Source organism: Thalassophryne amazonica, chromosome 15 (assembly GCF_902500255.1).
Source record: "Thalassophryne amazonica chromosome 15, fThaAma1.1, whole genome shotgun sequence".
Classification (NCBI taxonomy): domain Eukaryota; kingdom Metazoa; phylum Chordata; class Actinopteri; order Batrachoidiformes; family Batrachoididae; genus Thalassophryne; species Thalassophryne amazonica.
This window is the reverse complement of record NC_047117.1, coordinates 36,639,093-36,666,971: the sequence shown is the minus strand read 5'-3', so window position 1 is coordinate 36,666,971 and position 27,879 is coordinate 36,639,093. Positions and strand designations below refer to the sequence as shown.

The following is a 27,879-nucleotide window of genomic DNA, read 5'->3' as shown; positions in this document are numbered from 1 at the left end:
CGTCTGTTGATCTCATGCTCCATCCATCCCTCACTTGTGAACAAGACCCCGAGATACTTAAACTCCTCCACTTGAGGCAAGGACACTCCACCAACCTGACGAGGGCAAGGCACCTTTTTCCGGTCAAGAACCATGGCCTGGGATTTGGAGGTGCTGATCCTCATCCCGGATGCTTCACACTCGGCTGCAAACTGTCCCAGTGCAAATTGGAGGTCCTGGTTTGATGAAGCCAACAGGACCACATCATCCGCAAACAGCAGAGATGAGATTATGTGGTTCCCAAACCGGACCCTCTCTACACCCTGGCTGCACCTAGAAATTCTGTCTATAAAAGTAATGAACAGAACCGGTGACAAAGGGCAGCCCTGGTGGAGGCCAACGTGCACTGGAAACAGGTTTGACTTACTACGGGCAATGCGACCTAAGCTCCTGCTGTGGTCATACAGGGACCAGATAGTCCTTAGCAAAGGACCCCAGACCCTGTACTCCCACAGCACCCCCCACAGGGAGCCTCGAGGGACATGGTCAAACGCCTTCTCCAGATCCACAATCCACATGTGGACTGGTTGGGCGAACTCCCATGAACCCTCGAGCACCCGATGGAGGGTGTAGAGCTGGTCTAGTGTGCCGTGACCAGGATGAAAACCACACTGCTCCTCCTGAATCTGAGGTTCCACTATCAGTCGAATTCTCCTCTCCAGTACTCTGGAATAGACCTTACCGGGGAGGCTGAGGAGTGTGATCCCCCTGTAGTTGGAACATACCCTCCGGTCCCCCTTCTTAAACAGAGGGAACACCACCCCAGTCTGCCAATCCAGGTGCACTGTCCCCGACCACCACGCAATGTTGCAGAGACATGTCAACCAGGACAGTCCCACAACATCCAGAGACTGCTTCCACCTCCTGAGGCGTGGGACCATTTGCCAGAATTTCTTCGAGGCTGACCGATAGTCCTCCTCCATAGACTCTCCGAACTCCTCCCAGACCCAAGTTTTTGCCTTTGCGACTGCACAGGCTGCAGCACGCTTGGCCTGCCAGTACCTGTCAGCTGCCTCCATGTTCCCACTTACCAACAAAGACAAGTAGGACTCCTTCTTCATCTTGATGGCATCCCTTACTTCCGACGTCCACCACCTGGTTCAGGGATTGCTGCCGCGACAGGCACCAGAGACCTTGCGACCACAGCTGCGGTGGCTGCATCGACAATGGAGGTGGAGAACATGGTCCCCTCGGACTCCATGTCTCCAACCTCCCCCAGGATCTGGGAGAAGCTCTCCTGGAGGTGGGAGTTGAAGACCTCGGTGACAGAGGGTTCCACCAGTTGTTCCCTGCACACCCTCATGACAAGTTTGGGCATGCCAGGTCTGACTGGCTTCCTGCCCTCCCAGCGGATCCAACTCACCACCAGGTGGTGATCTGTCGACAGTTCAGCCCTTCTCTTTACCCAAGTGTCCCAGACATGTGGCCGAAGGTCAGATAATATGACTACAAAGTTGATCATGAACCTCTGGCTCAGGGTGTCCTGGTGCCACGTGCACTTATGGACACCCTTGTGCTCGAACATGGTGTTCGTGATGGACAAACTGTGGCTAGCAAAGAAGTCCAACAACTGAACACCACTCAGGATCAGATCGGGGAGGCCGTGCTTCCCAATCACCCCCCTCCAGGTCTCACTGTTGCTGCCCACATGGGCGTTGAAGTCCCCCAGGAGAACAATGGAGTCTCCAGTCGGAGCATTATCTAGTACCCCTCCCAGGGACTCCAAGAAGGTTGGGTACTCTGCACTGCCGCTCGGCCCATAGGCTGAGACAACAGTGAGAGACCTGTCCCCAACCTGAAGGCATAGGGACATGACCCTCTCGTTCATCGGGGTGAACTCCAACACCTGGCGACTGAAATGGGGAGCAATAAGCAATGCTACCCCAGCTCGCCGCCTCTCCCCGTGAGCAACGCCAGAAAGTGAAGCGTCCAGCCCCTCTCCAGGAGTTGGGTACCAGAGCCCAAGCTGTGCGTGGAGGTGAGCCCGACTATCTCTAGTCGGTACCTCTCAACCTCTCGCACAAGCTCAGGCTCTTTCCCCCCAGTGACATGACATTCCACGTCCCAACACTCAGAGGCTGTGAGCGCAGACCGGGCTGCCGGGCCACCCGTCCTCAACTGCCACCCAGTCCTCTCTGCACCCGACCCCCATGGCCCCCTCTGCAGGTGGTGAACCCACAGGAGGACGGGCCCACATCGCTCTTTCGGGCGGAGCCTGGCCGGACCCCGTGGGCTAAAGCCCGACCACCAGGCACTCGCACGCGAGCCCCAACCCCAGGCCTGGCTCCAAGGTGGGGCCCCGACTCCGCCATACCTGGCGACGTCTCATTGATTTTGTGTCGGTCATGGCAGCTTTAGAACTGCCCTTTCTCAGAATTTTATTTCAAATATCCGTAATAATTTGACTTGTGCATTTAACTGTCCTAGTGGATTATCTAAAAAGTGTGTGCTCCAGTTTTCTGGTGAATTAAATTTTCATGTTATTTAATTTTGTATGTTAGTGGTGTTAGAATTTTTAGCAGTTATCAGTAGCTTGATGATGTGAGGTCTAGGTAAAGCATAAGGAAATAATATAGTCATAATTTTTAATACCCACACCCAAGACGCCCATCATAAAAACCACTACCCAAGCCCCAAAAATGTATTTTAATAAAACACCCAGATCAAAGTTAGCCTGTTACCTTTAGCTTGTTCAGTATCTCTGAGATGGATATGTTCAGGCTTCCTGTGTCCTGCTCAGGTTACACAGGATCTTACACATGCTCCTCCTTTTTACCCATTTATGGGTTGGACAGGAAAACAACAAAGTAAACACAGATAATATGGTGATACCCAGAGCATCACTTCACTGTTTTATGACTGTCAAAACAGCCCTCAGTCAAACTCTTCAACCTATGCTGTTTCCTTAACATGTTCTTCACTAACTCTGTTAATCTTCATCACTCCCAAAAAAAACCCCAGGAAATTCAACTCTTCCACCTCCAGGACTGTCTTTGGATCAGCGCCATAGCCTTCAAGCCATACAACAAAGCCTACCCACTCCAAACCACCTGAACTCTCTTCTTCACCACTCTACCTCATTCTCCTTTAAGGCCCCCTGACACGAGCGTCTTTGACTCACGCACTAGCATGACCTGTGTCGTGCTGGAGAGTAAACTCATCTTTAAAGGGTGCAGACAGGACGCAAGAAGGGCGCCGGTGCGTGCTATTGTGCACAGAGAATTTTGAAATGTTCAAAAAAATCTTTCACACATAATGGGGCTTTCACACCGGAAGCGTCAGCCCAATGTGTCAAGGCTTCCCAACACGTCGTGACATCAGATGCTTCACTTTGGAAGCGGCAAGGGAGCTGGAGATTGTGGCTACGTTTTGGGTTTTTTTTTGTTTTTTTTGGTTGTTTTTTTACCAAATAAAGCTACAGCTTTTTTTGGAGACCATAAAAGCTCAACTTTAAATAACTTTGTTTTTTCAGGCATTTTTTTTTCCGTAGTTTTCTTTCTGTTTATATATATATATATATATATATATATATATATATATATAAACTGTAATGTTTGTTTATATTTTAAGAAATATTTTTTTATTTGTCCCAATCAGGAACATTTGATGTGCAGACAACCTAAATACAGATGCGCTTCAAAAACTTCCATCGATGAGCTGAACACCATGAAGTCCAGTTGGAAGAAAACATCTCTGCTCTTCAAAATAGGAGAAAAGTGTCTTCAACAACACCAGAGGTCAAAGCTGCAGAAGAGACCTTCATCTGGTCCCAAGAATCCAGCATAACATCACCTGTTTCTAAATAAAAAGCTCTTTAAACAGCAACTATTTTATTATTTTTTTAAAAAGCTGTTTCATTTCATATTTTAACAATAAATGAATGTATCAATGGCCGCTGCAACTATAAGTCGCGCCGCCAGACAAGCTTGAGAGAGGACGAGGCCTGCCGCAGGGAGGGAGGGGCAGAGAGTGATAAGAGGAGCTGGAGCATGCTTTGGTCCATGTGTAAGTCTGTCAGTTTGTTGTCCTTCAATCAATCAATCAATCAATTTTTTTTTTATATAGCGCCAAATCACAACAAACAGTTGCCCCAAGGCGCTTTATATTGTAAGGCAAGGCCATACAATAATGATGTAAAACCCCAACGGTCAAAACGACCCCCTGTGAGCAAGCACTTGGCTACAGTGGGAAGGAAAAACTCCCTTTTAACAGGAAGAAACCTCCAGCAGAACCAGGCTCAGGGAGGGGCAGTCTTTGTGGGTTGAGATAAGAATGGAGCCAAAAAAAAAGGCAATCACAAATTTTGATGTAATTACAAGGTGAAATGACTCAATTTAAAAAAAATCATCATGAGGTTTATGTCACAGAATTCCTACTTTACAATCACACTGCAGTCATTCTTAAAATATCTCCTGTTGCATTTATAATAAACATTTGTATTTATTTACAGTGTCTTGTTTTTCTGGTTGAAATGAGATATGAATAACGTACCAGACTTTTAAAAATGTACAAATTTCCATGTTATTTTATTTGTCTAGAAATAAATGTCCAAGGTTACAGGTGGTTTTAATTTACAGATGAAGAAAGGTTCTAAAGAACCTTTTATTTATTTAGCTATTTTAATTGTTCTAAACTTTTTTATTAGAAATTTTGAGGTTAAAAAAAAAACATTCGCAAGGATTTTTCTTCAGAAAAGTGCTCCATAAATGAGCAGTCCTGTGACACGTTTCTGTATTGTAGAGATCAGTGGCTTCTGCACTGATCTATTTTGTAGAGATCAGTGGTTTCTGCCACTCGTCTTCTGTGTTTTAGCCCGACGCGTCATTCCTACTGGACAGCGCGAAGCTACGTCACAGCTCAGAGCGGCGAAAGTTGGATTGGGTTGAACTTTGACCGCTTCAGCCTGCCGACAAGCGGCAATGCGCACTCCCGTCAGAAGCGTCACTTTAGCTAGTCTTTTGACATAACGCTTCTGACGCCTCTAAAAAGCAACGCATCTCATTGAAAATAATGCCTTTTAGACTGATTTGTGACGCCTCTGACACTTCCGATGTGTCCAGTGTGAAAGGCCCATAAATGTCGTGCTACTTGGCGCCATCTAATCGCCAACATGATGTGCAGCTCGCAAGTGGAGTAAAGAAGTGAACAGAGTGAGTGGTGACGTCAGCGGACCGCATCAGAGGGCAGCTCATCTGAATGATTATAACAAGAAGTTAAATCTGTTATAAACATACTTTAACAGCTGCGCACAAGAAGGAAAGGACACACAACTGTTTCACCAAGCCATGACAATGTAAACATGACAAATAATTACCTTTTTAGATGCCTCAAAGTGCAGCTTGTTAGGTGCATGCGCACGCACGCGAATGGCTGAAGCTCAAGCGGTCCTCTGTGATTTAGGAAGTGATTACAGCCATTTTCAACAGCCAGTTTGCAGAGAAAATGATGCAGACACAAAATAATTATTTCATATACACAGCGTCCAGCGCAGAATGTGCGGCAGGCAATACAACAAAGAACAGCGTCCAGCTAGGAACACAGTTGGTGGGATCATCATGACAACGTGCATGCTACTGCGTGAATCAAAGACATGCTCAGTGTCAGGGGGCCTTTACTTTTAAGATTTGATGCCAAGTATTTAAACTCATCTGCCTTCAAAACCTCTACTTCTTTCAATAGCTCAATTCCACAACCCTCTCTTTCATTCAAGCAAATGTATTCTGTCATGCTCTGATTGACTTTCATTCCCTTTCTCTCCTGAGCGTATCTCATAATCTCCAGGCACATCTCAACCTTTTCCCTACACTCACTACAGATCACAATGTTATCTACAAACATCACAATCCATGAAAACCCCTGTCTGATATCATCCATAAACCTGTCTATCACAAGTGCATATGTGACAGTGCTCCAAGTCAGTCCTTGATAATAATAATAATAATAATAATAATAATAATAATAATAATAATAATAATAATAATAATATTAACCTTTATTTAACCTGATAAAAGACAAATGAGTTCAAAACCTCTTTTACAAGGGTGACCTGGCCAAGAAAGGCAGCAGCCCATGTCATAACAGACAGGTTAACATCATCATGAGAACATTAATAAATAAAATACAATCATTTGGTCATTGTAAATTGTAACGATGTATAGGATAAAACAAATTAGAATTTAGAAACACTGGCATTACGCAAAGGAATTCCGTTCACAATCTGTTAAAATGGAGTGGAAAGTTTTTAAAGAAATCAAGCCAGACAGTTTCAATTTGGATTGGAGGACATTCCAATCAGAGGGCGCAGAAAGACTAAAAGCTTTCTTTCCCCATTTCAGTGTGAACACAATTATGAAAGCATAACACGTCATTTGAGCATAGAGCATAATAGCTTTCAGTTCTCAGAAGAAAACTAGATAAATAGGTCGGAAACAGTCCAATAAGAGCCTTGTAAATCAGAGTCATCCAATGTGTATATCGCCTTACAGTCAGAGAGGGCATGCCGCTTCGCAACTCGCAGTGGTGGGTGAGTGGCTACAATCAATGATGAATCTCAAGGCAAAATGATACAGCGTGGTCAGGGACTGGAGACAACTGGTTAAAGCGCACATATACATGATATCACCATAGTCCAATAAGGCCAGGAAGGTAAAAGTTATTCAGGAGTATCCAAGCACTTAAGGAAAAACACAACTTATTTCCATAAAGGAAGCCTAGCTTCACCCTCAATTTGGAGATCAAATGTTTAAGATGAACTTTAAAAGAAAGCTCTGTGTCAATACTTAATCCCAAATACTTGTAACTGCTGTCTAGCTCTAGAATATTACCTCGAGCAGTTTTAATTGATAGTATATTCTCCAGGGAAACAGGTGACTTTGAGAAAAAACATTATTTTGGATTTTTCTGCATTTAAAACTAGTTTGCATTTCTCCAGACAGTTCTGCACTACATCAAAAACAGACTGCAATAATTCAAATGCCTGTGTCACTGAGTTTGAACAATAGATTACAGTGTCATCAGCATAAAGATGATAGAAGGTTTTATAGGTTTGCACACAGGTCAGTAGTATAAATTGTGAACAAATAAGGTCCTAAAACTGAGCCTTGAGGAACACCTTTTGTGACCTCAAGGAAGGTGGATTTAACACCAGCCATCTGAATGCACTACATCCTACTTGCTAAATAGTCTGCAAACTAAGAGACAGAATGTGTGAGACACCATGTTTATAAAGATTTTCTTACAAGAGACTGTGATCCACAGTACGAAAGGCTTTCGAAAGATCAAAAAATAGTGCAACACAAAAGTTTTTAGAATCCAATGCCTCAAACACATCATTTAAAACTTTTAGTCTAGCAGTAAAAGTGCTAGTGTTCTTCCTAAAGCCAGACTGAAAAGGGTTGAAAATATTGTTTGATTCTAGGAAGTTCTTCAATTGATCACAGACCAACTTTTCAAATAGTTTTGCCAAAATGCATAATTTTGAAATAGGTCTGTAATTATTCACATTTGAAAGTTCACCTCCTTTTAGCGGTGGGAAGACAAAAGCAGATTTCCAAAGTTTAGGGAGTTTGTTTGTGCTTAGGCTCAAGTTAAAAAATAGAAGTTAGAGGCTCAGCAATCAGATCTGCAGCCAACTTTAGAAAAAATGGATCCAAACCATTGGGGCCAACCAGTTTTTTGGAATCTTGCATCTTCAGTGCCCTACAGACCTCAGAAACACACAGATTTAAACTGAAATGGACAATCAACAGGATGACATTTTACTCCAGCTGGTTCACTATTTAGAGCAGTTTTTTAAAGATCATTTTTGAGGGAATCAAACAAATGCCCTGCTTTAATGAAATATTCATTAAAGTATATCTAACACTGAACAGTTATCAGTCAAATCTGTAAAATCTTTCACCAGGAAATGGCAGCTCACCAGGAGATGTACAGTAGCACCAGAAGCAGATCTTACAACCTTCCAGAACTTCTTGGGATCTTTGAAATTTGGGGTGATTTTGGATAAATGAAATTCAGAATTAGCCTTGTTAATTAAGAAGGTGCATTTATTGCGGAGCTGACAAAAAGTTATCCAGTCAGCCTCTGTTTTAGTTTTTCATGCCTTGGACCAGGCATGGTCCCTTTGATGAAATCTTCCTCCACCTTGAATCTATTTGTCATTCCTTTAGCTGGTCTCACTGCTGTCACACTGTCCTCAAATATATCCTGTACACCCTCATATAATTGTCTTCAAATTTACTCTTCACTTTTTTCTTGTCACATCATCACAAGATTTTGTAAAATCCACAAATACTTAGTGCAGCCCCTGGTGGTCTTCTCTACATTTCTCCATCAGCACTCTCAATCATTACTCTGCCCGTCCACAAAGAGGCAAGTAGGATATTGTTTTCAGTGGAGTGTGTGCATGCATGCATGCGTGTGTGTGTGTGTGTGTGTGTGTGTGTGTGTGTGTGTGTGTGTGTGTGTGTGTGTGTGTGTGTGTGTGTGTGAGACCATGTGCCTGTAGACAAAGTAAATAAAGAAATGGCTGGAAGGGTTTTCTTCAAACTTGGGTTGCAAGGGAGATATCACTTTGACAGATATCTGGAGGTGACTAGATTTTGGAATACTTTGTTCAAAGTCCAAAGTCGAGGAAAACATGCCCCCCCCCACAAAAACAAGATCTTTGAGTAATAAGGTCAAAGATCAAGCTCAAGGACAACATGATCCAAAAATCTCCTTATAGTACAGCAGATAACTGAAACAACCCTGTAAATGGTGACAGAAGCAACACATTTGGGACAAATACTCCTTAAACTTTACTCTTTTGGAAAAAAAAAATGATTGGCCATTTGAATTTTCAATCGACAGCCAGGTAGGGGTCAATTGAAGAATTAAACAGGAGTCAAAATTAAAAGATGTAAATAGCCATCATAATGAAAACTACACCACATTATTTATCTGAGCATCAAGATTCCAAAAAGGTATAGGGAGGCTATAACTGAATGTTCTGGAGTTATGGGATAAAAACAGCAAAAATGGTGACAAAAGTCGATTTCAGTTTGTACAGGGGTTGAAAGTTAAAGTTGTTCCAATTTTGGTAAAACATGGTGCAAATTATTGGTTGAGCTAATACAAAAAATAAATGGAACAGTTTTGACTTCATAGCTTTGGAGGCCAGGCTGGGCGAATTGGAGACTCGGCTCCGCACCGTGGAAAATTCTACAGCTAGCCAGGCCCCTGTAGTCGGTGCGGACCAAGGTAGCTTAGCCGCCGTTAGTTTCCCTCTGGCAGATCCCGAGCAGCCGGGAAAGCAGGCCGACTGGGTGACTGTGAGGAGGAAGCGTAGTTCTAAACAGAAGCCCCGTGTACACCACCAACCCGTTCACATTTCTAACCGTTTTTCCCCACTCGACGACACACCCGCCGAGGAACAAACTCTGGTTATTGGCGACTGTTTTGAGAAATGTGAAGTTAGCGACACCAGCAACCATAGTCAATTGTCTTCCGGGGGCCAGAGCAGGTGACATTGAAGGAAATTTGAAACTGCTGGCTAAGGCTAAGCGTAAATTTGGTAAGATTGTAATTCACGTCGGCAGTAACGACACCCGGTTACGCCAATCGGAGGTCACTAAAATTAACATTGAATCGGTGTGTAACTTTGCAAAAACAATGTCGGACTAGTAGTTTTCTCTGGGCCCCTCCCAAATCGGACCGGGAGTGACATGTTTAGCCGCATGTTCTCCTTGAATTGCTGGCTGTCTGAGTGGTGTCCAAAAAATGAGGTGGGCTTCATAGATAATTGGCAAAGCTTCTGGGGAAAACCTGGTCTTGTTAGGAGAGATGGCATCCATCCCACTTTGGATGGAGCAGCTCTCATTTCTAGAAATCTGGCCAATTTTCTTAAATCCTCCAAACCGTGTCTGCAGCTTCTCTCCCCCTGCCATCCCCTCATTACCCCATCCCCGTAGAGACGGTGTCTGCTCCCAGACCACCAATAACCAGCAAAAATCTATTTAAGCATAAAAATTCAAAAAGAAAAAATAATATAGCACCTTCAACTGCACCACAGACTAAAACAGTTAAATGTGGTCTATTAAACATTAGGTCTCTCTCTTCTAAGTCCCTGTTGGTAAATGATATAATAATTGATCAACATATTGATTTATTCTGCCTTACAGAAACCTGGTTACAGCAGGATGAATATGTTAGTTTAAATGAGTCAACACCCCCGTCACACTAACTGTCAGAATGCTCGTAGCACGGGCCGAGGCGGAGGATTAGCAGCAATCTTCCATTCCGGGTATTAATTAATCAAAAACCCAGACAGAGCTTTAATTCATTTGAAAGCTTGACTCTTAGTCTTGTCCATCCAAATTGGAAGTCCCAAAAACTAGTTTTATTTGTTATTATCTATCGTCCACCTGGTCGTTACTGTGAGTTTCTCTGTGAATTTTCAGACCTTTTGTCTGACTTAGTGCTTAGCTCAGATAAGATAATTATAGTGGGCGATTTTAACATCCACACAGATGCTGAGAATGACAGCCTCAACACTGCATTTAATCTATTATTAGACTCTATTGGCTTTGCTCAAAATGTAAATGAGTCCACCCACCACTTTAATCATATCTTAGATCTTGTTCTGACTTATGGTATGGAAATAGAAGACTTAACAGTATTCCCTGAAAACTCCCTTCTGTCTGATCATTTCTTAATAACATTTACATTTACTCTGATGGACTACCCAGCAGTGGGGAATAAGTTTCATTACACTAGAAGTCTTTCAGAAAGCGCTGTAACTAGGTTTAAGGATATGATTCCTTCTTCATGTTCTCTAATGCCATATACCAACACAGTGCAGAGTAGCTACCTAAACTCTGTAAGTGAGATAGAGTATCTCGTCAATAGTTTTACATCCTCATTGAAGACAACTTTGGATGCTGTAGCTCCTCTGAAAAAGAGAGCTTTAAATCAGAAGTGCCTGACTCCGTGGTATAACTCACAAACTCGTAGCTTAAAGCAGATAACCTGTAAGTTGGAGAGGAAATGGCGTCTCACTAATTTAGAAGATCTTCACTTAGCCTGGAAAAAGAGTCTGTTGCTCTATAAAAAAGCCCTCCGTAAAGCTAGGACATCTTTCTACTCATCACTAATTGAAGAAAATAAGAACAAGCCCAGGTTTCTTTTCAGCACTGTAGCCAGGCTGACAAAGAGTCAGAGCTCTATTGAGCTGAGTATTCCATTAACTTTAACTAGTAATGACTTCATGACTTTCTTTGCTAACAAAATTTTAACTATTAGAGAAAAAATTACTCATAACCATCCCAAAGACGTATCGTTATCTTTGGCTGCTTTCAGTGATGACGGTATATGGTTAGACTCTTTCTCTCCGATTGTCCTGTCTGAGTTATTTTCATTAGTTACTTCATCCAAACCATCAACATGTTTATTAGACCCCATTCCTACCAGGCTGCTCAAGGAAGCCCTACCATTATTTAATGCTTCGATCTTAAATATGATCAATCTATCTTTGTTAGTTGGCTATGTACCACAGGCTTTTAAGGTGGCAGTAATTAAACCATTACTTAAAAAGCCATCACTTGACCCAGCTATCTTAGCTAATTATAGGCCAATCTCCAACCTTCCTTTTCTCTCAAAAATTCTTGAAAGGGTAGTTGTAAAACAGCTAACTGATCATCTGCAGAGGAATGGTCTATTTGAAGAGTTTCAGTCAGGTTTTAGAATTCATCATAGTACAGAAACAGCATTAGTGAAGGTTGCAAATGATCTTCTTATGGCCTCAGACAGTGGACTCATCTCTGTGCTTGTTCTGTTAGACCTCAGTGCTGCTTTTGATACTGTTGACCATAAAATTTTATTACAGAGATTAGAGCATGCCATAGGTATTAAAGGCACTGTGCTGCGGTGGTTTGAATCATATTTGTCTAATAGATTACAATTTGTTCATGTAAATGGGGAATCTTCTTCACAGACTAAAGTTAATTATGGAGTTCCACAAGGTTCTGTGCTAGGACCAATTTTATTCACTTTATACATGCTTCCCTTAGTCAGTATTATTAGACGGTATTGCTTAAATTTTCATTGTTACGCAGATGATACCGAGCTTTATCTATCCATGAAGCCAGAGGACACACACCAATTAGCTAAACTGCAGGATTGTCTTACAGACATAAAGACATGGATGACCTCTAATTTCCTGCTTTTAAACTCAGATAAAACTGAAGTTATTGTACTTGGCCCCACAAATCTTAGAAACATGGTGTCTAACCAGATCCTTACTCTGGATGGCATTACCCTGACCTCTAGTAATACTGTGAGAAATCTTGGAGTCATTTTTGATCAGGATATGTCATTCAAAGCGCATATTAAACAAATATGTAGGACTGCTTTTTTGCATTTACGCAATATCTCTAAAATTAGAAAGGTCTTGTCTCAGAGTGATGCTGAAAAACTAATTCATGCATTTATTTCCTCTAGGCTGGACTATTGTAATTCATTATTATCAGGTTGTCCTAAAAGTTCCCTAAAAAGCCTTCAGTTAATTCAAAATGCTGCAGCTAGAGTACTAACGGGGACTAGAAGGAGAGAGCATATCTCACCCATATTGGCCTCTCTTCATTGGCTTCCTGTTAATTCTAGAATAGAATTTAAAATTCTTCTTCTTACTTAAAATGTTTTGAATAATCAGGTCCCATCTTATCTTAGGGACCTCATAGTACCATTTCACCCCAATAGAGCGCTTCGCTCTCAGACTGCAGGCTTACTTGTAGTTCCTAGGGTTTGTAAGAGTAGAATGGGAGGCAGAGCCTTCAGCTTTCAGGCTCCTCTCCTGTGGAACCAGCTCCCAATTCAGATCAGGGAGACAGACACCCTCTCTACTTTTAAGATTAGGCTTAAAACTTTCCTTTTTGCTAAAGCTTATTGTTAGGGCTGGATCAGGTGACCCTGAACCATCCCTTAGTTATGCTGCTATAGACGTAGACTGCTGGGGTGTTCCCATGATGCACTGTTTCTTTCTCTTTTTGCTCTGTATGCACCACTCTGCATTTAATCATTAGTGATCGATCTCTGCTCCCCTCCACAGCATGTCTTTTTCCTGGTTCTCTCCCTCAGCCCCAACCAGTCCCAGCAGAAGACTGCCCCTCCCTGAGCCTGGTTCTGCTGGAGGTTTCTTCCTGTTAAAAGGGAGTTTTTCCTTCCCACTGTAGCCAAGTGCTTGCTCACAGGGGGTCGTTTTGACCGTTGGGGTTTTACATAATTATTGTATGGCCTTGCCTTACAATATAAAGCGCCTTGGGGCAACTGTTTGTTGTGATTTGGCGCTATATAAAAAAAAAAAATTGAATTGAAATTGAATTGAATGTTTGGTCTGCAATGTAAAGGTCAAACAATGTCAACAACCATTGGATTCTATGACATGTGACATATCTTAACCCATAACACGATAACTAAGCATGACCCATGGTGCAAACTATTCCTTTGGAATCGTGCAAGTTGTTATCTGCTGCACTATTAGTAGTACATCTCAACAACCAAGAAGCCCAGATGGATCATTATATTGTGGAGTTATATATATATATATATATATATATATATATATATATATATATATATATATATATATATATATATATATATAAGCTATCGAGAAGCCAAGACGAATAATATCAGTAAAATAACTGTGATGGATTGGTATGATATGTTTTAACATTTTCAGTAATTCAGACAGAAGTCATTAAAAAAAAAAAACAAACAAACAAAAAACAATTTCAGACATATGTATATTAATTGTATGTTCATATCATGGTGTGTAAAGCATGCAGGGTATGCATCAGCCCTGTGATACTTGCTGCTCACAGAGCTTCACCTCTTTTTTCATCTTAGCTTCTGCAACCACTGCTGTGAGGCACATCACCCTTATTCTTAAAAAAAATCACTGCCAATACATTTCACCTCCATTCCTCAGGGATCCACCCACTTTCCAAGATTGTGTTAAACAATCCATTCCAAAATTCCACTGCCATATCTCCCAAACATCTCCATGCCTAACTATATCACATCTGGACCCACTGGCTTTTAACTCTCTATCCTCTTCAAAGTTGTCCACACATCATTCTTATCACAAACATGTCACAATTCCTTATTTACTTTCTCCACATAATCCAGCCTTCTCTCCCTCTCATTTTCTTCATTCACCAGCTCCTTAATATGCTCTCTGCACCTTCTCCACACACTCTCCTCACTTGTCAGCACATTTTGCATGAGGTGGGTTTAAATACACAAGGAGGTAATTTCTGAAATAGCTAACAGGTGTGCACAGACACAGAAAGAAAGTGAATAAAAACAACATGGAGCGATACTATCAGAATCAAACATGCAGAAACAAAGGTGAAAGGAAAAGCTGACTGTATATGACTGAATCTGTACAGCCCATTGTTCAGCATCAATTCAATTCAATTCACTTTTGCAATACCAAATCACAATATAAGGTGGCTTACAAGGTTAAGATCTAACCTTACCATGCCCCCTGAACAAGCACATAAGCAACAGAGCGAAGGAAAAAACTCTCTCAGGCCTTTTTTGAGGAATAAACCTCAAGCAGACCAGATTCAGAGAGGTGACCCGCTGCTTAGGTCATTGTAGGAATAACAATGATCAAATAAACAAACTACAACAAACAATTCTCAAGCATGCCAAACAAGAGCAGAACAAATAGAAAGAATGTGCAGGAACCAAGCCAACACGGCAAAAATGGCCATAATCTGGACGCAGTCAGGGGTAGAGAGGCGTGTAGACTGTGGGCGGGTCCCATCCAGACTACCTGATCCTCACCTGCACGATCACATCCAAAGCGTGTTTAGACAACAGTTAGATGACACAGACTGCTGTCAGATGGCCATAAAAGGTACTGAAGACTGCCTGATGACCAAACGTCTGGATGGCAAACACAGGACCAGAGTGGAAGGCAGCGCTGTGTCCTCCCTTTGCACAGGACCTGCTGGTACTGGACATCGGAGTACAACCAACGTACTCACGCCAAATGTTCCAAGGTGGCATCGGTGCAGTCACTCACTGACTCATGCAATCCCATCTATGCTCGTCCTCCCCTTCCCAGCACTCACTGACCTCACGTGCATGTGAGTATGTAGAACAGGTGCTGAAATGATTGCTCAGTGTGTGTGTGTTCATAACAGCTAAATGAGCTGCTGTGCGTGTGCGCGGGGTGCGTGTGCGTGCCGCTGTCAGCCACTGGACACCATTTGCTGCATGTGCCAGCATGTGCATGCCACTGTCATCCACTGGACACCTTTGCTGACAGGTTGCTGGCAGTGGGCCAAGCTTTTCCCATGTGCACACCATTCGTCTGATGCAGCGAACTTGAAATTATTTTTTTTTTGTTCACTTCAGCACAACACAACTCTGTACACCATGATGTCCGGTTGGATTATCACATGGGATTTATTTATGCCATGGTTGTTTGCAGCACACAGCAGCCAGTTGAGAAGCTTTTCACCACAGTCTGTGGTCCCTGGCTACTGTCTGCGCTTTTGCTGTGAAACGCTCTTGGGGCCGTGCAGGAGGTGAGATTCATGTTTAATAATGTTGTCATAGCCTGGCAAAACAGTTCCATGTCATACCTCCTACAGAGTTAGATGGTGATCAAGTAATAATAAGTATATTACAATGGTGAGATCCGTTCAGCTGTGAGCCTCTGACACGTGAAATGACACATTAAAGGGGAACAGAAATGCCCACAGATTATTTATAGCATGAGTAAACACAAAAAAATGCATTCTTTTGATAGTTCGAGAAAAACTAAAGATCATAAAACATCTATAGAAAACCTTGTTTTAGTCGTGGTCTGAGAGGCTTTGACATCAACCAGCTGCTGCTATTTATGCAGGTCAGGTGGGTGACGTCACTGGTTGGGGGAAGATGAGCCTCGTTCTGGGATTCCCTGCCACAGGCACCAACAAAGAGGTTACATATGACTGCTAGAGTCTGCAACTCCCAATGCTGCCCACTAAATGCGAACATCTCTTCATGGACAGTGACATGACACCTCCTAACTGGGCAAAATATTGACAAAGTTTTCAGTGGGGATTCGCGACTGAACACAATCAGAAAAACACTCGGAAAATAGGTGTTAAAATGCCATTATGACCTGGATATCGAGCCATTAAATCATGTCAGGAAAGTATTAAACTTATTGTGACACCCACACATTCTGAAATATTAGTGTTAAAAGTTACACAGATCTGTGCTGTTAAGCTGCGCTGCTGGGCTGAACTGAGCTACTGCTGCTGTTTTCAGCATAACGCAGCTCCTAAAACCATTACGAAACATATATATATATATATATATATATATATATAATATTTTTACGCAATTATGCTTTATTGACTGAGTTTCATTCATGAAGTCAGTGGTGTGTGTGCACATCTCTGTGTGAGTGGTGTGTGTAAGTGTCGTCTGTGTCCTCGGACAGCACAGGCACGGGCAGGAAACATACACCTGTTTATCAACCAAATGTCATGGACAAATTGACAAGAATAACCAAAACCACTTACTTATGTAAGGAAATATTGTCTCTCTTGTTCCTCCGTTTGTGGCTTTGCCAACATGCGCAAGCTGTTTCTTGATGAGACAAATAGAACTATACTCAACAAAAATATAAACGCAACACTTTTGGTTTTGCTCCCATTTTGTATGAGATGAACTCAAAGATCTAAAACTTTTTCCACATACACAGTATCACCATTTCCCTCAAATATTGTTCACAAACCAGTCGAAATCTGTGATAGTGAGCACTTCTCCTTTGCTGAGATAATCCACCTCACAGGTGTGCCATACCAAGATGCTGATTAGACACCATGATTAGTGCACAGGTGTGCCTTAGACTGTCCACAATAAAAGGCCACTCTGAAAGGTGCAGTTTTGTTTTATTCGGGCGGGATACCAGTCAGTATCTGGTGTGACCACCATTTGCCTCATGCAGTGCAACACATCTCCTTCGCATCATCCGTGAAGAGAACACCTCTCCAATGTGCCAAACGCCAGCGAATGTGAGCATTTGCCCACTCAAGTCGGTTACGACGACGAACTGGAGTCAGGTCGAGACCCCGATGAGGACAACGAGCATGCAGATGAGCTTCCCTGAGACGGTTTCTGACAGTTTGTGCAGAAATTCTTTGGTTATGCAAACCGATTGTTTCAGCAGCTGTCCGAGTGGCTGGTCTCAGACGATCTTGGAGGTGAACATGCTGGATGTGGAGGTCCTGGGCTGGTGTGGTTACACGTGGTCTGCGGTTGTGAGGCTGGTTGGATGTACAGCCAAATTCTCTGAAACGCCTTTGGAGACGGCTTATGGTAGAGAAATGAACATTCAATACACGAGCAACAGCTCTGGTTGACATTCCTGCTGTCAGCATGCCAACTGCACGCTCCCTCAAATCTTGCGACATCTGTGGCATTGTGCTGTGTGATAAAACTGGACCTTTCAGAGTGGCCTTTTATTGTGGGCAGTCTAAGGCACACCTGTGCACTAATCATGGTGTCTAATCAGCATCTTGATATGGCACACCTGTGAGGTGGGATGGATTATCTCAAAAAAGGAGAAGTGCTCACTATCACAGATTCAGACTGGTTTGTGAACAATATTTGAGGGAAATGGTGATATTGTGTATGTGGAAAAAGTTTTAGATCTTTGAGTTCACCTCATACAAAATGGGAGCAAAACCAAAAGTGTTGCGTTTATATTTTTGTTGAGTGTACAATGAGTGAGCTCAATAAACTGCACTTGTCCCCAGCAGAGGAGACCCCAAACAGTCACGTCAACCGGAAGTGCCCTCCCCTGACTTCAGCCAATGGCGATTTACATGTCAATTTAGCGGCAAATTTGATTCAAATAATATTATCTACATTCTCAAACATTCTCCAAGTGTATGAATAACAGTTATTTTTACCAAGAAATGCACAAACAAACTCTCAAAAAGCGTTTCTGTTCCCCTTTAATGTGCATGAGACAGTGAGGGGCACACCTGCCCGAGGTGTCACAGATATATGATGGGCACAATATTTCCCATTTTTTATGTTGCTCATGGGAATGAATGGAATTATATCTGTACTGTAAGGTCTACTATGGATCTTACAGTGTATCTATGATAGATCTGAACAGCCTGTTCTGCCATGATGAATGTGTGCCACATACATGTTATTACATATCAACATTTCCTTTGCCTCCCTGGCCGGGGTCCAGTGGAGGTGGACATACGTGGCACAACATGTCGGCAGGCTTGGCTGTGACCAGTCCATCTCCGAGCTCAATCACCCACAATCAGATCATTTCAAATGCTGTTATGACACCATCAGAATATGCAGATGGTGCACAAACTGCACCTAGACCGCAGTCAGATGTGCGTCCCATCTAGACAGCGCCAAGAGTGTTTTGAACTGTGCAACGCACTTGGGACAGCCGAGCGAATGGGACCAACTATGTAGACTGCTCAGAGACTGCCACCGTCCATCTTCAGACTGCACCTCAATACTTCCTGACTATGGCCGGATGTGTCGTTCTGACGCCATTTGGCCTAAATTGGCGTATGTGTGATGGGGGTATAAACGCACACAAAACACTATTTCTCAGCAGTAAAACAACAGAATCACCGACAGGATACAAATGTGGTCGCAGGTAGCTAGCCCTTTGCTTCACAAACACACCCAGAATTTAAATATAATGAGAATGACACCTTATACAGCACATTATGTGAAGGTAGAGCATGGAGAAACAGATAATGTTCAGTACTTCTTCTGATGATTACATGATATGAATGCACAAGTTTCGTAGAGAAATGCCTGTGATACTGGAAAAAGTGTGGAGTAACTGCAGTCTGTCGTAGTCATGTGTTTTGCTGAGACAGACCAGTGGTGTATTTTCTGAAGTACATTATAATATATATTGCATGGTGTTACATGTTATTACAGCATGGCAGTACCTGTTATTACCAACAGCTAAGCTTTGATAGGCTCAGATGAAGGCCACCAGGAACAAGAAAATTTGCAGTTCGTTAAATGGCCTTGAGGATGGTTCTAAAAGCAAGCAGGTTCCCAATCAAGTCTGTATTAAAATGTCCAACTTTACAGAAGAAAACATGTTGCCCGGTACAAAAAAAATAAAAAAAATAATAAATATTACACAGACAGAAAAGGATGTGCTCACTAAAGGACTAAATTTCTCAGTGACCCCTAAACATATACTGATAGTAGATTACATCACTGCAGTAGAGTCAGCCATTAAACATAACAGTTTGTCAGAGTGAGAAGCTGGGGACCTACGAACGACTAAGAGTCACAGCAGTGCTGAACAGTGCTAAGCCTCCTCCATCCAACATCACAGGAGAAGAACGTAAAGCTTTGTCAGCACTGCAAAAGGACCAAAGCATCCTTATCCTGCCAGCGGATAAAGGCAGATGCACAGTGGTCCTGAACACATTGGACTATGAGGCCAAGATCAACAACTTGCTCAGTGACTCCAATACATATGAACGTCTGAAGAGAGACCCCACGAGCGGCTATAAGAAGAAAATCATTAGCTACCTCCAAAACCTGGAGAAAGAGGGACTCATCGACAGGCAGACATACTACAGACTGTACCCTGGGGACGCCACTCCGTGCATCTATGGACTGCCCAAAATCCACAAACAGGACATGCCACTCAGGCCTATTGTATATAGCACAGATTCCATCATGTACAATTTGGCCAAGCACCTCAAGTGGATTTTGGCTCCTCTAGTGGGTAACTCAGACCACCATGTGGAGAACACACAAGATTTTGTGAACAAGATCAAGGACCTACAGCTGGAGGCAGATGAAACTATGGTGTCATTTGATGTGACATCATTGTTCACCTGCATCCCCACCGCTGAGGCCGTCTCAGCTGTGAGGCAGAGACTGCTTGAGGATGTGTCTCTACTTGAAAGGACCAAAGTCACACCAGACCACATCTGCCAACTCTTGGTGATCTGTCTCAACACCACATATTTCCTGTTTAGGGGGAATTACTACAGGCAGATTCATGGTTGTGCGATGGGGTCTCCGGTATCCCCCATTGTGGCCAATCTGTACATGGAGCGAGTGGAGAAGACACTTGACATCTTTCACGGGCATCTCTCCCAGTCACTGGTTCAGATATGTTGATGACACATGGGTTAAAATCAAGCAACAGGAAGTTGAAGACTTTACAGAACACATCAACTCGGTGGATGCCAACATCAAGTTCACATGTGAGGATGCCAGAAACAACCATTTAGCCTTCTTGGACTGTGATGTTATGATTGGAGAAAACAGGCAGCTCCAGACAGGGGTTTATAGAAAACCAACTCACACTGACAAATATCTGCTCTTTGGCTCAAACCACCCCCTTGAACACAAGCTCAGGGTGATCAGGACGCTTCAACACAGAGCCCTACAGGTGCCCACAACTGCAGAGGGAAGGGCTAAAGAACAACAACGTGTCCGGAAAGCCCTCACAGTATGTGGGTACCCACGATGGTCCCTGGACAAAGTGCAGAAGTCCCAGAGAACAAAGAGACCAGATAGACAGGAGACAAGAAGAAGAGGAGTGTCTCTCCCTTATTTAGCAGGAGTAGGGGAAAAACTACAGAGGATCTTCAGACAGCACAAAATCCCAGTTTACTTTAAACCGATTAACACCTTGAGACAGAAATTAGTTCACCCTAAGGACATGATCCCTAGATACAAACAGAGCAATGTAGTGTATTCTATCAGATGTCAGGAAAACTGTAATGAACACTACATAGGTGAGATGAAGCAACCTTTACACAAAAGACTATACCAGCACCACAGAGAGGGCGCCAGTGGACCTCAGTCTGCAGTTCATCTCCACCTTAAAGACACTAACCACACGTTTGAGGACAAGGAAGTTAAAATATTAGCCAGAGAGAAGAAATGGTTTGAGAGAGGCGTCAAGGAGGCATTCTTTGTGAAACGTTTGAAACCCAGCCTTAACCGGGGAGGGGGTCTGAGACACGCTTTATCCCTGTTTACAATGGGGTACTCAGGTCAAAGGAGTTTCAGTCTTTTGTTCATGGTAATGAGTCATTCACGTCATCAGGAGAGTCATCAAGGGAGCCATCAAGAAAGGCATCCATCCCATCATTAGGAGGGACAGCTGCCCTGTCATTAGGAGAGTGCTAACTAGAGCACAATAGTTACTAATTAGAGCTATTGTTTAGTCACTAGCCTATAGCAGTCTGCCTCTCAGTAGGAGGGGTCTGGTTAGGTTTAAAACTCCAGCTTTTGTTGGCTTCTGTTCACTTGCCTCTACAAGAGTCAGGCAGAAGTCAGACTTCCAGAGCAAGAATTTTAGCTGAGGAAGCTTCTGCAATTTGAAGCGAAACGTCCTCGCGTCAAGCAACCCAGTCCAGTCGAAGATTCAAGCTTCTCTAGTATGGAAACCACCTGGAGAACTGAGAGCCTACACAGAAACTTTGTGTTTTAAGACATGCTTCATATAATCTACCAGCCCCTGCTCCTCCTCATCTGGTCCAGCTACTGTTTGAAGGTCTGGTAATCTGTATGGTCTACCACACAGTGTTTCGAAAGGTGTTAAGCCTGTCTCACTACTTGGTGTTATGTGCATATATAATTTCACCAAATCTAAACAATAAACCCAATTTTTTCCTGTTTCTTCTATACATTTTTTCAGTTTACTTTTGATTGTGCCATTTGTTCTTTCAACTAGTCCTGCACTTTGTGGATGATATGCACAATGTGTTTTTGCATTGATTCTCAGGTGTTGGGTTAAATATTGTGTTATCTGATTTACAAAGTGTGTACCATTATCGCTGTATATGGTTTCTGGTAGGCCATGTCGTGGTATGATGTCTCTGCATAGAATTTTTGCTACTGTAAGTGCATCTGCATGTTTGGTGAGGAACACTTCTACCCACTTAGAATATGCATCAATTATCACTAAACAGTACTTTTTCCCTTCACATTGTGTCAACTCAATAAAGTCCATGTGTATGGTTTGAAAAGGGGTAGGGAATTGTCCTCTTCTTGGTCTTTCATTCCCTTGTGAGTTATGCTTTGCACAAATCAAACATGCTCTACAAAAGTTTTTTGAGTAGTTATTAAAGCCATAGGTTGTATAGTGTTGTTCCACTAGACGTGCCATCCCTCCTGTTGAGGCATGGCAAGGTCCATGGCTCAATATAGCTGCCCATTTAAATAGACTTCTTGGTAATATTGGTTTGTGCAACGGTCACATATAAATATCGTCTGTCTGTGTGGCACCGTTTCGTTTCCACACGGCTTTTTCACTTTCTGGAGCACCTTGTTGCATGTCTCTAAGGACGTCTTTATCTATTTTCTGTTCAGTTATTTGGAAAGTAACCACTTCCCCTTGGGCTGCTTTTTTAGCCATTTCATCAGCAAAGTGGTTGCCACGCGAGACAAGGTCTTGGTTTGTTGTGTGTGGGGTATATTTGCATATTGCTATCGCCTCCGGGAGCTGTACAGCTTTCAGGAGCGAGAGTAATAAAGCTCTGTGTAGAACAGGTTTCCCAGTAGATGTTATCATGCCCCTATTTTTCCAGTGTTGTGCAAAAACATGTACTGTTGAGAATGCATATTGGCTGTCTGTATAAATTGTAACTTTCTTGTTCTCCATTAATTTACAGGCTTCTGTCAATGCTATTCATTCAGCTGCTCGTGCTGACATGTTGTCTGGCAGCTGTTCTGCTTTAAGAACATCTTTTTGGGTTACAATTGCATATCCTGAGGAGTTAGTACCATCAGGATTTTTTTCTACATGAGCCATCTACAAATATGATTGTTGAATTTGGAATTGGCACATCTGTCAAATCTTTTCTTGGTTTATGTACTTCCTCAGCTTCAGCCAGGCAGTCATGTATATCCCCTTCTTCCTCCGTGGGGATTAGGGTGGCTGGATTTAGCGTTGTACATCTTTCCACTGTTAAATGTGGATGTGACAGCAATGTTGTCATACATGACAAATGTCTGGCTGGAGACAGGAAAGTGATGTTAGTCTGTAGTAACAGGGCTGACACAGCATGTGGCACTTTTAGAGTTAATGTGTGAAATAGGACCACCCCTGCAGAGGCCTGCACCGCCAAAGATGCAGCCACAACAGCTCTTACGCATGGGGGCAATGCTCTGGCCACAGGATTCAACCTGGTGGAGTAAAAAGCCACAGGTCTTAATTTGCTTCCATGGTGCTGTGTCAGAGCTGATGTCATAAATTCTCCTTTGCAGTCCACCATTTGGACAAATGGTTTGTTATAATCTGGTAAGGCCAATGTTGTACTTGATGTTAGGGCCTTTTTTAGGTTACAAAATGCTTGCTCTCCTTCTGGAGTCCATGTCAGTTTTGCTGACATGGGCATGTTTTCTCCAAAAATCATAGTGCTTAGTGGACTTGTTATTTCAGCAAAATTTGGTATCCATTGTCGGCAATAATTTGTTAGGCCCAAAAACAACATCATTTGCTTTTTGTGGTTGGTTTTGGAGCTTGCAAAATAGCTGTTTTCCTTTCATCCAGAATGGTGCAGCCTCCTGCACTCAAATTGTGTCCTAAGTATTTACTTCCTGTTTACAGCACTCTTAGTTTGTCCATTTTCTGCTAGAAATTTCAACAGCTCCAGCATGTCCTGTTTATTTTCTTGCTCTGTTTCTGATGCCACAAGTATATCATCTACATATAATAGAATTTGACTATTATTTGGTGGTACAAATTTGGCCAGGTTACTGGACATTGCTTGTGAAAAGACAGTAGGACTTTCACAATAACCTTGTGGCAGTCTGCTATATGTGTATCTTGAGTTATGGTTGAGGGCAGATAGGGCCCTCCAGTTTCCTCAAGGGGAGGTTGATTTTGTGGCTGTCTTTTGTGTGCTCTGTGTGCAGTTTGTGTTTCATTATCATCTTCTTATTTGTTATAATAAACCTCTCCTTGTCTTTTTTATGTTTTTGCTTTATTTTCTGCATTGCATATTTTATTTATCTATTTTTATTTTTCCATTTAGCTTCTACTTTCATTATTGTCTGTTTCTTAATTTGTTCTTCTTAATTTCTTAATTATTTTCCTCTCACAAACATGTACATGTTGTGTTGAGAAGCATATTATTTTTTGACAACTGTCTGCCCATTGACAGTCTTATTTAATAATGTCTTTAATATGGGATTCAGCCATGCATTTATTCATAATATTTGATTATTTATCTATTGTCCTCATTACTTGTATATGAAACATAAGAAATTTTCTAACCCCACGGTCCATCAACAGACACAAATGGCCAGCACATATTTTATACATACGTATATATAGAAAAAGAAAGAAAGAAACTATTCATATAATATGTCTACAATATCAATCATTATCAAACCGGTTTGAAATGAGTAGTTTCATCATGACTATATTTATTAATATCTCTGCAAACAAATAAAAGCTTATCATATTCTTATTCTATTATACATGTCTATTAGTGGACCCACAAATATATTCATAATTAATCTCGGAGCTCCATAAACAGTTTATATCTATACATACATTATTACTTTACATGCAATTTCCCTGGTATCATATGGCCATAACAATAACCAAAGAAACTTGCATACTATTCTACATAATAACACTTCAATGAATTCTATTGATATTGATACTGATAATCAGTAACCGCATTTTCTAATCCTAATTTTTTCTGTTTTTTCTTTGATTGTCCAGCTTTTGCTTTTATCTTTGTCATTGATTCGGTTGTTGGTTCGGGCGCCAATTTTCCTGTGAATTGGAATTTCTTTTTCCAAAGTTTTAAATGTTTACTTGAACCAGGATGTTTTATCTCCATATATTTGTAATCTTTATGTGTGGTATACTCATCATTTTTCTGGTTTGACCCACAACAGGAACAACAATTCCCCATTTTAGCCGTTCGGGGATTTATCTCCTAGGGAGATCTAAACGAACAGATTGTTGTCCTTTTCCACGATTGATGGACGGCCAAACGGAAAAGTTGTCACCACTTCTACCTCAAGGAGGTGCGTGAACCTTGCCTATTGCCTCTTTCCAGTCTCGTCCCCAATCAGGTGTCACTCACATGTAAAATTCACACCAGTTAATTTTCAATATTTCCAGTGGACAATATTGAGGGTTTAACCATTCCCAGAATTTCACGGTCTGCCCACCGCAGGTTTTACCGACCCGACAGTTACCAGTTAATTTTCAATATTTCCTGTGGACAATATTGAGGGTTTAACCATTCCCAGAATTTCACGGTCCGCCCACTGCAGGTTTTACCGACCCGACAGTTATCAGTTAATTTTCAATATTTCCTGTGGACAATATCGAGGGTTTAACCATTCCCAGAATTTCACGGTCCACCCACCGCAGGTTTTACCGACCCTATAGTTAATTTATATAGCGCTTTTAGTACCTATAAGAGGTTCCCAGAACTTTATAAGGTTTTTTCTACGCGGTAACCCTCAGTCACCCGTAATTTTACAGATGAAACAGTACTCACTCTTGGTTGTCCTCTTTAAGGCAAAGTTCGGATGTCTTCAGCCTGGTGATCGTCGACCCGTGAGGGAGGAGTCCACCCCGGAAAGGGTCTTTTGGGATTTTTCCCAGCCGTGGCCACAGTCTTACAGAGTCCATCCTCACTGGTCGACGCTCCTCAGGTTTGTTGACATCCGGCTCGAATGGACCAATTTAATATCAGGTTTAGACCTATAACAGAGTCAGATAAACCATTAGACAAAGAAGACACCAAGGAGACACTGTTACTCTTTCTCGCGAGGAGAGACGGCAGCAGGAACTCTGACAATATCTTCTCCTTCTCTGCTGTCTACCCCCTCACCTCAGCTTTTTATTCACTTACATACACAGGAGTTCATTAAGAACAATAGAACACTGTCTCTGCAGGTAGCACTCTCTCAGGGATGGCTGAAGTGGTGAAACATTAAGAACAATAGCACACTGTCTCTGCAGGGGGCACTTCCTCAAGGAAGGCTTGACTGATAAGCAAAATAATAGCAGAATCTCTCTGCAGACAGGTCACACAATCATGTTTATGCAAACAGTTTTACAGAGAGTTTTCAGTGAATATTTTAGTGGTTTGTAAGAAACTGAAACTTGCAGGCAATGCACCATAAACGATTATGTGTAAAGAAGGCATTATAAATGATAACATGTATGTACAATTTTTCCAACAGTGACCCAAATTATGAACCGGTGTGCAACCCTGCCTACACAGGAAGTCAACATATTAGAGCACACAAGGGAAAGATTCTCCTTCACCAACCATCTCATCAGTGCCACTTTGATGCAGGGAGAGACGTACACACAGTACCACACCACATTTCTGGAAGATGCCCTCAGCACCCAGTTGAAGGCCTACCCAATGCTCAACGGAAGCAAGCTGAAGACAGAGCTCAGTCTGATCTACAGCAAGGAGGAATTCAAGGCCTGCTGTGGTGCTGTGGACATTTTCAAGTTATTCATGGAAAATGATCTTGGAGAGGTCTTTTCAGAGACTGTTACTCTCCTAAAGATCCTCATCACCACACCCATGACCACTGCAGAAGCTAAGAGGTGCTTCTCCACCTTGAAAAGAATCAAAATGCTTCTCAGAAACACCATGAACCAGGACAAGTCCAATGCACTGGATTGACTTTAATCAGAGGGTCAATGACAAAATTGCAGTCCAGAGAGAAAGGAGGGCAAAATTTCTGTTCAAATGGTGTCTCTTACTGGTGTTGGGCAGCAATAGCCATTAGCGGTGAAGATTGGATGAGATCAAACTCTCCTTAAATTTCATGTCGGAGGAACTCAGTAGAGTGGTGAAAAAACAAATTGAACTGCTTGGTTTATTGAAGAAGGTTTGTGATCTTAAGAGAATTTTACAGGAGAAAGACATTCAAATTAGAACACTGGAAAACCATGTAGATGAACTGGAGCAGCACATGAAAATGGAGATATGACATGCTGTGGCGGCAGCTGTGGGCAGAGGTGCTGGGGATATAGACGTCACGCAGGAAGAAACTCACTCCCTGGAGCAAAAGGATATTCATTTTTTTTTTTTTTCTGTCCAAGGGCATCCTCATTAATAGTACTGATATTCCAGACTGCCATTTAGTCTCAAGAAAAGACAAAAACTTGAAACCGGTTATTATTAAAAGGTTTGAGAATAAGAGGTTTAAGAATTTAACAAAAAAGTTGAGAGGAACCAAGGTCAAAATGAACATTTGACAAAAGCCCTATTCGGACGGTATTAGTTTTATGTGGTGACGCGGGGTAAAGTAATTATTACCAGGGAATTTAGTCCCGTCCGAACGCGCCATGACAGTAAAAAACACGGAGTATGTCAGTAAACTTTACAGCGACTTTTACCTTCTGTAAAACGGTCAGGAGAATACCGTAGGTAATATTAATCCTGTGCGAATGCGACCCTCAGTAAAAATGTCGGTAATATTTCATCACATCCTGTTTTAAAATACTTTGCCGCACTTTGAAGAACATGGAGGTGCTTGAAGTAGCACTCGGTTTTGTGGGCAGTCAAAATTGTCCGTCTTTTTTAACTAGTCATGAACGCATATGCCGAAGACCAATGAAAAGACTTCAAAGGTCCACAACGCTTGTCAGAAGCACAAAGCTTCTGATTGTTTTAGGTAAGTAAATGTCACCTCCCCTTTTATTTTATTTAGTGCATTGTCATCCTGATTAGACTATATTTAACATACTAATTTATTAATTATTCTTCCTCAGCCAAGTGCCTTATTCCCTGCCCCACCAGCATCCGCCAG

General features: G+C 42.3%; 1 long non-coding RNA gene across 1 annotated transcript; it reads right to left on the bottom strand.

Annotated features, from left to right (window-relative positions):
* Positions 1–1,500: 1,500 nt before the first annotated feature.
* Positions 1,501–27,397, bottom strand: LOC117526095. The gene is made up of 4 exons (XR_004565213.1): positions 27,327–27,397; positions 12,172–12,187; positions 12,009–12,011; positions 1,501–1,511 (listed from the first exon to the last, which is right to left on the bottom strand). It is a non-coding gene; the product is annotated as an uncharacterized LOC117526095 (long non-coding RNA).
* Between the last annotated feature and the right edge of the window lie 482 nt (positions 27,398–27,879).